The sequence below is a fragment of the Hemitrygon akajei genome, chromosome 32, assembly GCF_048418815.1.
Source record: "Hemitrygon akajei chromosome 32, sHemAka1.3, whole genome shotgun sequence".
Classification (NCBI taxonomy): domain Eukaryota; kingdom Metazoa; phylum Chordata; class Chondrichthyes; order Myliobatiformes; family Dasyatidae; genus Hemitrygon; species Hemitrygon akajei.
The window spans coordinates 32,534,367-32,546,565 of record NC_133155.1 but is presented as its reverse complement, the minus strand read 5'-3'; the positions used below and the strand labels follow the sequence as shown (position 1 = coordinate 32,546,565).

At 42.7% G+C, this 12,199-nt stretch overlaps 1 protein-coding gene across 4 annotated transcripts in view; it reads right to left on the bottom strand.

The window, feature by feature from the left end:
• The window catches only part of LOC140719619 (protein tyrosine phosphatase type IVA 2-like), a 108,836-nt gene that overhangs the window by 7,230 nt on the left and 89,407 nt on the right, over positions 1 to 12,199 (bottom strand). The window lies entirely within an intron of this gene.

The window sequence follows — 12,199 nt, the reverse complement described above, 5'->3', positions numbered from 1 at the left end:
TCACATCACCTCTTACTGAACATAGAAAACCTACAGCACAATACAAGCCCTTTGGCCCAAAAAGATGTGCCAAACATGTCCTTACCTTAAAATTACCTAGGCTTACCCATAGCACTCTATTTTTCTAAGCTCCATGTACCTATCCAGGGGTCTCTAAAAAGACTCTATTGCTTCCAATGCCGCCAGCAGCCCATTCCACGCACTCACCACTCTCTGCATTTAAAAAACCTTACCCCTGTCATCTCCTCTGTACCTACTTCCAAGAACCTGAAAACTATGCCCTCTTGTGCTAGCCATCTCAGCCCTGGGGAAAAGCCTCTGACTATCCACACTATCAATGCCTCTCATCATCTTGTCACCTTTATCACCTTTATCAGGTCATCTCTCATCCTCCGTTGCTCCAAGGAGGAAAGGCCAAATTCACTCAACCTATTCTCATAAAGCATGCTCCCCAATCCAGACAACATCCTTGTAAATCTCCTCTGCACCCTTTCTATGGTTTCCACGTCCATCCTGTAGTGAGGCGACCAGAACTGAGCACAGTATTCCAAGTGGGGTCTGACCAGGGTCCTATATAGCTGCAACATTACCTCTTGGCTCTTAAACTCAATCCCACAGGCCAATTTAACCACAGAGTCGACCTACGCAGCAGCTTTGAGTGTCCAATGGACTCAGACCCCAAGATCCCTCTGATCCTCCACACTGCCAAGAGTCTTACCATTAATACTATATTCTGCCATCATATTTGACCTGCCAAAATGAACCACCTCACACCGCATCCCTTTTGCCAATCACCTTTCCAGCTCTGAGCTTCAACCCTTCCCCTCCAGTCTTCTATCATTTCGGATTTCCCCCTCGCTCTCCCACTTTCAAATCTCTTACTATCTTCTTTCAGTTAGTCCTGATGAAGGGTCTTGGCCCAAAACATCAACTGTACTTCTTCCAAAAGATGCTGCCTGACCTGCTGTGTTCCACCAGCATTTTGTGTGTGTTACTTGAATTTCCAGTATCTGCAGATTTCCTCGTGTTTGCACCTCACACTTATCTGGGTTGAACTCCATCTGCCACTTCTCAGCCCATTTTCCATCCTATCAATGTCCTGCTGTAACCTCTGACAGCCCTCCACACTATCCACAACACTCCCAACCTTTGTGTCATCAGCAAATTTACTAACGCATCCCTCCACTTCGTCATCTAGGTCATTTATAAAAACCACGAAGAGTAGGGGTCCCAGAACAGATCCCTGAGGCACACTACTGGTCACTGACCTCCATGCAGAATATGGCCCGTCTACAACAACTCTTTGCCTTCTGTGGGTAAGCCAGTTCTGGATCCACAAAGCAAGGTCCCCTTGGATCCCATGCCTCCTTACTTTCTGAATAAGCCTTGCATGGGGTACCTTATCAAATGCCTTGCTGAAATCCATATACACTACATTTACGGCTCTACCTTCATCAATGTGTTTAGTCACATCCTCAAAAAATACAATCAGGCTTGTAAGGCACGATCTGCCTTTGACAGAGCCATGCTAACTATTCCTAATCATATTATGCCTCTCCACATGTTCATAAATCCTGCCTCTCAGGATCTTTCCATCAACTTACCAACCACTGAAATAAGACTCTCTGGTCTATAATTTCCTAGGCTATCTCTACTCCCTTTCTTGAATAAGGGAACAACATCCACAACCCTCCAATCCCCCGGAACCTCTCCCATCCTCAGTGATGATGCAAAGATCATTGGCAGAGGCTCAATCTCCTCCCTTGCCTCCCACAGTAGCCTGGGGTACATCTCATCCGGTCCCAGTGACTTATCCAGCTTGATGCTTTCCAAAAGCTCCAGCACATCCTCTTCCTTAATATCTACATGCTCAAGCTTTTTAGTCCGCTGCAAGTCATCCCGACTATTGCCAAGGTCCTTTTCCATAGTGAATACTGAAGCAAAGTGTTCATTAAGTACCTCAGCTATCTCCTCCAGTTCCATACACACTTTTCACTATCACACTTGATTAGTCCTATTCTCTCACGTCTCTTGCTCTTCACATACCTGTAGAATGCCTTGGAGTTTTCCTTAATCCTGTCTGCCAAGGCCTTTTCATAGCTCCTTCTGGCTCTCCTAATTTCATTCTTAAGCTCCATCTTGGTAGCTTTATAATCTTCTAGATCTCTATCATTACCTAGTTTTTTTTTAAACCTTTCATAAGCTCTTCTTTTCTTCTTGACTAGATTTACAACAGCTTCATACACCACGGTTCTTGTACCCTACCATCCTTTCCCTGTCTCACTGGAATGTACCTATGCAGAACCCCACGCAAATATCCCCTGAACATTTGCCACATTTCTTCTATACTTTTCCCTGAGAGCATCTTTTTTCAATTTATGCTTCCAAGTTCCTGCCTGATAGCCTCATAGTTCTCCTTACTCCAATTAAATGTTTCCCTAACTTGTCTATTCCTATCTCTCTCTATTGCTATGGTAAAGGAGATAGAAATGTGATCACTATCTCCAAAATGCTCTCCCACTAAGAGACCTGACACCTGACCAGGTTCATTTCCCAATATCAGATCAAGTACAGCCTCTCCTCTTATAGGCTTATCTACATAATGTGTCAAGAAACCTTCCTGAACACACTTAACAAACCCCAGCTCATCTAAACTCCTCACTCTAGGGAGATGCCAATCAATATTTGGGAAATTATAATCTCCCACAACAACCCTGTTATTATTACACCTTTGCTGAATCTATCTCCTTATTTGCTCCTTGATGTCCCTGTTACAATTGGGTGGTCTATAAAAACCACCCAGTAGAGTTATTGACCCTCTCCTATTCCACCCACAGAGACTCCATAGACAACCCCTCCATGACTTCCTCCTTTTCTGCAACCATGACACTATCCCTGATCAATAGTGTCACGTCTCCACCTCTTTTGCCTCCCTCCTGACCTTTCTGAAACATCCAAAGCCTGGGACTTGAAGTAGTCATCCTGCCCCTGCTCTCTGGCTGCAACATCATACCTCCAAGTGCTGATCCAGGCCCTAAGCTCATCCACTTTGTTCATAATACTCCTTGCTTTAAAATGGACACATCTCAAACCATCGGTCTGAGCGTGTCCCTTCTCTATCACCTGCTTATCCTCCCTTTTGCACTGTCTCCAGGCTTTCTCTATTTGTGAGGCAACTTCCCTTTCCTGTCAAAATTATTACAAAAATGTAACAATTGACCCATATTACATTTTTAAAAATGTCAAATGGAGGCAAGTTGCAAAAAGAAAAAACTCTAACGCAGGCATTCATTCTACATTCTACCCACAACACAAATGTCACTGAGAGCAACTTCAAGTATTAATAACTCAGGAGAATACACTCCTCCAGCTTTACACAATGTCCAAGAGGCCTTAGTTCACTTCTGTAAAAGCTTCAAAACAGAAGAAAGCTATGGCAGACTCGTGTGTCTAACAAGCAGGAGTTCTCCGATCTTCCTCTAAAACAGTGAACGGCAGAAACTTGGCACATTATTACCACCCTCCAATACAGCATACCACTAAACTCCATTGTTTAACTTTTCAAACACCATTAATGGAGACTCTTAGCAAAGCTGCTTTTTTGCTTGACCAACAAAAGAATCAAAATGTAGTGGAAGACAGACATCTAAATGATTAGAAGGATAGACAACAATTATAAGTCATGTATGGTGAGATGCCTCACAAATGTCTCTCAAGGCAAGAGAAAAGGAATTTAAAAAGTAAAACCTAGCTCCTGTGGTTGATGATGCAACAAAACAACTTAAGGTAGAAGCAGGAAGGTGATCCCACAAGAACAACATGAATTAAAAATGAAATTAAAAACAAAAAAAAAGTGATATTACCTAGGATGCAGCAGAAACAAATGCAAATTTATATATGAATTTATATATTAACATGTGACTAAATGGGTTCTCAATCAATCAGTACCTGAGCAGCAAAAGTCTAAGGCAGGGGTTCCCAACCTGGAGTCCACGGACCGTTCCTTAATGGCATAAAATAGGTTGGGAACCCCTGGTCTAAGAGGAAAGTTCCACAAGTGCCTTAGAAAAAGGCATAAATGGAGAAATTACAGTATTTAAGTTTGCAAGACTGGCATGGAGGATAAAGGGCAAATCGATAAGTAATGAAACAGGTCTAAAGTACTAAATAGGAAAACACATTCTGAACAAAGTTGAGTTGAAGCATAAAAGGACAATTAAAAGTAATGCTAAACAAATTGTTACAAAAACCATCAGACTGTCAAAACAGCATCTGTAGTAAGAAGCAAGCAATTAGAAACATAGAAAATAGGTGGAGTAGGCCATTCGGCCCTTCGAGCCTGCACCGCCATTCAGTATGATCATGGCTGATCATCCAACTCAGAACCCTGTACCTGCTTTCTCTCCATACCCCCTGATCCCTTTAGCCTCAAGGGCCATATCTAACTTCCACTTAAATATAGCCAATGAACCAGCCTCAACTGTTTCCTGTGGCAGAGAATTCCACAGATTCACCACTCTCTGTGTGAAGAAGTTTTTCCTCATCTCGGTCCTAAAAGGCTTTCCCTTTATCGGTAAACTGTGACCCCTCGTTCTGGACTCCCCCAACATCGGAAACAATCTTCCTGCATCTAGCCTGTCTAATCCCTTTAGAATTTTATACGTTTCAATAAGATCCCCACTCAATCTTCTAAATTCCAGTGAGTATAAGCCTAGTCAATCCAGTCTTTCTTCATATGAAAGTCCTGCCATCCCAGGAATCAATCTGGTGAACCTTCTCTGTACTCCCTCTATGGCAAGAATGTCTTTCCTCAGATTAGGGGACCAAAACTGCACACAATATTCTAGGTGCGGTCTCACCAAGGCCTTGTACAACTGCAGTAGAACCTCCCTGCTCCTGTACTCAAATCTTTTTGCTATGAATGCCAACATACCATTTGCCTTTTTCACCGCCTGCTGTACCTGCATGCCTACCTTCAATGACTGGTGTACAATGACACCCAGGTCTCGTTGCATCTCCCCTTTTCCTAATTGGCCACCGTTCAGATAATAATCTGTTTTCCTGTTCTTGCAACCAAAGTGGATAACCTCACATTTATCCACATTAAATTGCATCTGCCATGAATTTGCCCACTCACCTAACCTATCCAAGTCACCCTGCATCCTCTTAGCATCCTCCTCACAGCTAACACCGCCGCCCAGCTTCGTGTCATCCGCAAACTTGGAGATGCTGCATTTAATTCCCTCGTCTAAATCATTAATATATATTGTAAACAACTGGGGTCCCAGCACTGAGCCTTCGGTACCCCACTAGTCACTGCTAATTGAATCATGTTTGGGATTACCAAAATGATGCTGCAGTAAAATCAAATGTGGAGTTGAACACAATGGAGCACATTTGGGAAAAATGGGAGATGGAACAGTTGTATTCAGATGGCAGAGTAACAGTAGAAAAAATTGATGTGAACTCCAATAAGACAGGGATACAAAGTGTTTACCTGTAAAACAAAAAGCACCAGTCCACATGCCATGAAAATGGAAAACAAAGTGTAAAAAATCTAAGTATGCTAGGAAAATGACTAAGGAAAAACCATGGGAAATTTGAACTACTCCAAAATTGCTTGGCTACAGGAGTTAGGTAAAAGGGGATAACGGAATGGTGCTCCTACAAAGAGAAAACATTTGATAAGAAAGCATATGTTGGTGAGGAATGAGCCAAACTGAAATAAGCAATAGGAGGGAAATACCTAGGTAACAATGACCATAACGTTTTATGGTCACCATAAACTTTTGAGAAAAATGCCGATTTTTAGGCCACTGTGGACACTGAATAAGAATGGTTAAAATACCAAAGATGCCTATATCTGGGAATTTGATAAGAGTTAAGATGGTAACTGTGCAAAAACTGATCAGAATCTGTGTGTCTAGCATCATTTCATGTTTCTGCTAAATCATAGGTCTTTCCTTCCCATTTTATTTAGGCACCACATAATTACATGATTTCAATTAAATGTCCAGAGTGAACTAATTCAGATTATACATCAAAACAAACAGTGAAATGCAGTGCTTGCATTAACAAACAACAAACTAAAGGACGTGCTAGGGCCAGTGCACAGGGTCACCACACATTCTGGCGCCAAAACTCACAATGCTCAGTAAAACATAAGCAACAACAACACAAAACAGACAATCGCAAAACAAGCCCCTTTCCCACCCTCCCACACACAGGTATATGTCACTGATTATAAATCCGATTCTGGCCTTTCCCACCTCTCCTCATAACTTATACACTAGCCCTGGCAACATCAAAATATTGATTTACATTCTAGTTATAATTGTGTTAGGGAGTATTCTGGAGTCATGTGAATATAAACTCTAGTAAGAACTAGTTTTCAGTAAATTGTAAACTGCAAGCAGTAAGTTGAAATTAAAAGCACACCTTTGCATATAAATAATACTATCTGAGGAGCACAGGCTGGTCCACAGACTAACAAGTATGGCTTGCAAAAATGGTGACCATGATGATTTACAGATGCATCAGCCAAACATTAAAACAATGGGTTTGTGTTAATTACCCAGGAAGCTATGGAGTTAAGTAATTTGCATCATTGTAAACAATTTCAAGGAAGCCTGTAGACCATACTATCAGTTAGCACATAAATAGCTGATCTATCAATGGTTGGGAGATTTGGGTACTCAGAGTCAGCTCTCTCAACACTAATTTTGGGTGTCTGGCTCTCTTGTCCTCAGATGTATTTAGAATATCTGTATCAATTAGTTTGTCCCAGCAAAGGTATTTGAACATTCAGAGATGTCTCCCACTGTAGATTCAGTAGATCCACTGCAATTCAAGGGAAACATTATCAACCCAAAGTATTGAAGAAAATATTGTCATTGTAACTTCTGAAATTGCACTGAATCACCTACTTAAAGTTATAAAGATACAATGTACATTCGAGCTTGTGAGAGGGGGTCTCCAAACGAATACCTGCTTGTCATGATGAAAAGGCTTAATAGTGCCTATAAAAAGTATACATCCCCCTTGGAAGTTTTCATGTTTCATTGTTTACAACATTTAGTCACAGTGGATTTAATTTGCCTTTTTTGACACTGATCAAAAGAAAAAAAGACTGCCTTGTCAAAGTGAAAACAGATTTCTACACAGTGATCTAAATTAATTACAAATATAAAACACAAACTGATTGCTTGCTTAAGTACTCACCCCTTCAAGACAGTATTTAGTGGCTGCACCTTTGGCAGCAATTACAACCTCGAATCTGTGTGGAAAGGTCTCTATCAGCTTTGCACATCTGAACACTGCGATTTTCTATTCTTCTTTACAAAACGGCTCACACTCTGTGTGATGAGGAAGGAAAGGATGCTTGAAGTACAGGAGACTCCAGGGGATGTACCTCTTGTAAACAGGTTCACCCTCTTGGAAGCTGTCAGGACAGAAGATACTGCCAGTCTGAGAGGCGGACAGGTCTGCGAGCCGAAAATTGGTGCAGAAGCAGAGCAGAGGAGTCAGACATCAGCAAGAGACGTGGTAATAGGGGACTCCATAGTAAGAGGTACGGAAAGGGGTTTCTGCGGCAACAGACGAGATTTAAGGATGGTGTGTTGCCTCCCTGGAGCTAGGATCCAGGACATCACGGACCAATTGCAGGGAAACCTCAAGGGTGAAGGTGAACAGTCGGAAGTGGTATTGCATGTTGGCACAAATGACATCGGGAAGAAGAGGAAGGACATTCTGCAGCGGGACTTCAGGGAACTCGGAAGAAGGCTGAAAAGCAGGACTTTCAGGGTGGTTATCTCTGGTTTGCTTCCAGACCCTCATGCTGGAGAGGGCAGGAACAGGGAGATAATGGACCTGAACGTGTGGCTGAGGAACTGGTGCAGGAAGCAAGGATTTACATTCTTGGACCACTGGGATCTGTTTTGGGGTAGGGATGAATTGTACAAAAGGGATGGGTTGCACCGTAATAGGCAGGGGACCAGCATTCTGGCAGACAGGTTTGCCACTGCAACACGGATGTGTTTAAACTAAGTAGTGAGGGGGAGGAGATGAACTGGAAATATAAGGATGGAGTTAAAGGGAAAGTGAAAATAAGAAAAGTTAAAAAGGACAACAGAATCAATGGAGTAGAAAGCTCAAGAAGAGATCATACAGTATGGCCAAGTGAAATAGGAATTGATATGAAAGGAGAGGGGAGTAACGAATTAAAAGTATTAAAAATGAATGCACGAAGTATAAGGAATAAAGTAGATGAGCTTGAGGCTCAGTTGGAAATTGGCAAGTACGATGTTGTGGGAATAACAGAGACATGGCTTCAAGCGGACAGGGCCTGGGAAATGAATATTCAAGCATATACATCTTATCAAAAGGACAGACTGACTGGCAGAGGGGGTGGGGTGGCTCTGTTGGTGAGGAACGATATTCAGTCCCTTGCGAGGGGGGGGGACATAGAATCAGGGGATGTAGAGTCAGTATGGATAGAACTGAGAAATTCTAAGGGTAGAAAGACCTTAATGGGAGTTATCTACAGGCCCCCAAACAGCAATCTGGATGTAGGATGTAAGTTGAATGAAGAGTTAAAATTGGCATGTCGCAAAGGTAATGATACAGTTGTCATGGGGGATTTCAACATGCAGGTAGACTGGGAGAATCAGAATGGTACTGGACCCCAAGAAAGGGAGTTTGTGGAGTGCCTCCAAGATGGATTCTTAGAACAGCTTGTACTGGAGCCTACCACTTAGTGTTGTGCAATGAACCGGATTTGATCAGGGACCTGGAGGTAAAGGAACCATTAGGAGGTAGCGACCATAATATGATATGTTTTAACCTACAATTTGAGAAGGAGAAGGGAAAATCGGATGTGTCAGTATTACAGTTGAACAAAGGGAACTATGGAGCTATGAGGGAGGAGCTGGCCAAAGTTCAATGGAACAATATGCTAGCAGGGAAGACAGTGGAACAACAATGGCAGGTATTTCTGGGAATAATGGGAATAATGCAGAAGGTGCAGGATCGGTTCATTCCAAAGAGGAAGAAAGATCCTAAGGGGAGTAAGGGGCGGCTGTGGCTGACGAGGGAAGTAAAGGGCAGTATAAAAATAAAAGAGAAGAAGTATAACATAGCAAAGATGAGCAGGAAACCGGAGGACTGGGAAGCTTTTAAAGAGCAACAGAAGATAACAAAAAAGGCAATATGCCAAGAAAAAATGAGGTACGAAGGTAAACTAGCCAAGAATATAAAGGAGGATAGTAAAAGCTTCTTTAGGTATGTGAATAGCAAAAAAATATTTAAGACCAAAATTGGGCCATTGAAGACAGAAACGGGTGAATTTATTATGGGGATCAAGGAAATGGCAGACGAGTTGAACAGGTACTTTGGATCTGTCTTCACTAGGGAAGACACAAACAATCTCCCAGATGTAATAGTGGCCAAAGGAACTAGGGTAAAGGATGAACTGAAGGAAATTTATATTAGGCAAGAAACGGTGTTGGATAGACTGTTGAGTCTGAAAGCTGGTAAGTCCCTGGGACCTGATGGTCTGCATCCCAGGGTACTTAAAGAGGTGGCTCTAGAAATCGTGGATGTATTGGTAATCATTTTCCAATGTTCTATAGATTCAGGAACAGTTCCTGCTGATTACAGGGTGGCTAATGTTGTCCCACTTTTCAAGAAAAGAGGGAGAGAGAAAACAGGGAATTATAGACCAGTTAGCCTGACGTCAGTGGTGGGAAAGATGCTGGAGTCAATTATAAAAGAGGAAATTATGACACATTTGGATAGCAGTAGAAGGATCAGTCCGAGTCAGCATGGATTTATGAAGGGAAAAATCATGCTTGACTAATCTTCTGGAGTTTTTTGAGGATGGACAAGGGAGAGCCAGTGGATGTCGTGTACCTGGACTTCCAGAAAGCTTTTGATAAAGTCCCACATAGGAGATTAGTGGGCAAAATTAGGGCACATGGTATTGGGGGCAGAGTATTGACATGGATTGAAAATTGGCTGGCTGACAGGAAACAAAGGGTAGCAATTAACAGGTCCCTTTCCAAATGGCAGGCTGTGACCAGTGGGGTACCGCAAGGTTCAGTGCTGGGACCATAGCTGTTTACAATATACATTAATGATTTAGATGAAGGGATTAGAAGTAACATTAGTAAATTTGCTGATGACACAAAGCTGGGTGGCAGTGTGAAATGTCAGGAGGATGTTATGAGAATGCAGGGTGACTTGGACAGGTTGGGTGAGTGGGCAAATGTATGGCAGATGCAGTTTAATGTGGATAAATGTGAGGTTATCCACTTTGGTGGCAAGAACAGGAAGGCAGATTACTATCTAAATGGAGTCAAGTTAGGAAAAGGGGAAGTACAACAAGATCTAGGTGTTCTTGTACATCAGTCAATGAAAGCAAGCATGCAGGTACAGCAGGCAGTGAAGAAAGCTAATGGCATGCTGGCCTTTATAACAAGAGGAATTGAGTACAGGAGTAAAGAGGTCCTTCTGCAGCTGTACAGGGCCCTGGTGAGACCCCACCTGGAGTACTGTGTGCAGTTTTGGTCTCCAAATTTGAAGAAGGACACTCTTGTTATTGAGGGAGTGCAGTGTAGGTTCACAAGGTTAATTCCCGGAATGGTGGGACTGTCATATGTTGAAAAATTGGAGCGACTGGGCTTGTATACACTGGAATTTAGGATGAGAGGGGATCTGATTGAAACATATAAGATTATTAAGGGATTGGACACGCTGGAGGCAGGAAGCATGTTCCCGCTGATGGGTGAGTCCAGAACTAGAGGCCACAGTTTAAGAATAAGGGGTAGGCCATTTCGAACAGAGATGCGGAAAAGCTTTTTCACCCAGAGAGTGATGGATATGTGGAATGCTCTGCCCCAGAAGGCAGTGGAGGCCAAGTCTCTGGATGCATTCAAGAGAGAGTTAGGTAGAGCTTTTATAGACAGCAGGGTCAAGGGATATGGGGAGAGGGCAGGAACGGGGTACTGACTGTGTATGATCAGCCATGATCACAGTGAATTGCGGTCCTGGCTAGAAGGGCTGAATGGCCTACTCCTGCACCTACTGTCTATTGTCTATTGACTGCATGGTGATCATGAGTGAACAGCCCTTTTCAAGTCCAGCCACAAATTCGTAGTTGGATTGAGGACTGGACTCTGACTTGGCCACTCCAGGACATTAACTCTGTTGTTTTTAAGCAATTCCTGTGTAGCTTTGGCTTTATGCTTGGGGTCAGTGTATTGCTGAAAATTAGATCTTCTCCCAAGTTGCAGTTCTCTTGCACACTGCATCAGGTTTTCCACCAGGATTTCCCTGTATTTTGCTGCATTTATTTTACCCTCCACTTTCACAAGCCTTCCAGGGCTGCAGCAGTGAAATATCCCCACAGTATGATGTAGCCACCATCATGCTTCATGGTAGGGATGGTGTGTTTTTGATGATGTGCAGTGTTTGGGTTATGCCAAGCTTAGCGTTTAGTCCGATGTGAAAATGTTCTATTTTGGTTTCGGCAGATAATAGAACCTTCTTCCAGCTGAATTCAGAATCTCCCTTGTGCCTTCTGGCAAACCCTAGCTGAGATTTAATGCAGGTTTCCTCCTGCCCCCCAATATTAGCTTTCTCTTTGGCACTCTCCCATAAAGCTGTGACTGGTGAAGCACCTGGGCAACAGTTGAATGCACAGTCTCTCCCATCTCCGCCACTGAAATTTGTAACTCCTCCAGAGTTGTCATAGTGGCCTCCCTCACTAGTTCCTTCTTGCAGTCACTCAGTTTTTGAGGACTGCTTGCTCTAGGAAGATTTACAGCTGTGCCATATTCTTTCCATTTTTTAATGACTGACTTAACTGTACTCCAAGGGATATTCAGTGACTTGAAGATTTTCATGTATACATCTCCTGACTTGTACTTTTCAATAATCTTTTCACAGAGTAGCTTGGAGTGTTCATTTGTCTTTATGGTGTAGTTTTTGCCAGGATACTGACTCACCAGCAGTTGGGCTGTCCAGATACAGGTGTGTTTTACTACAGTCAACTGAAACACCCTGACTGCACAGAAATCTCCATTTAGCTAATTATGTGATTCAGAACATATAACATAGAAATCTACAGCATATTAGATAGATAGATAGATAGATACTTTATTCATCCCCATGGGGAAATTCAACTTTTTTTCCAATGTCC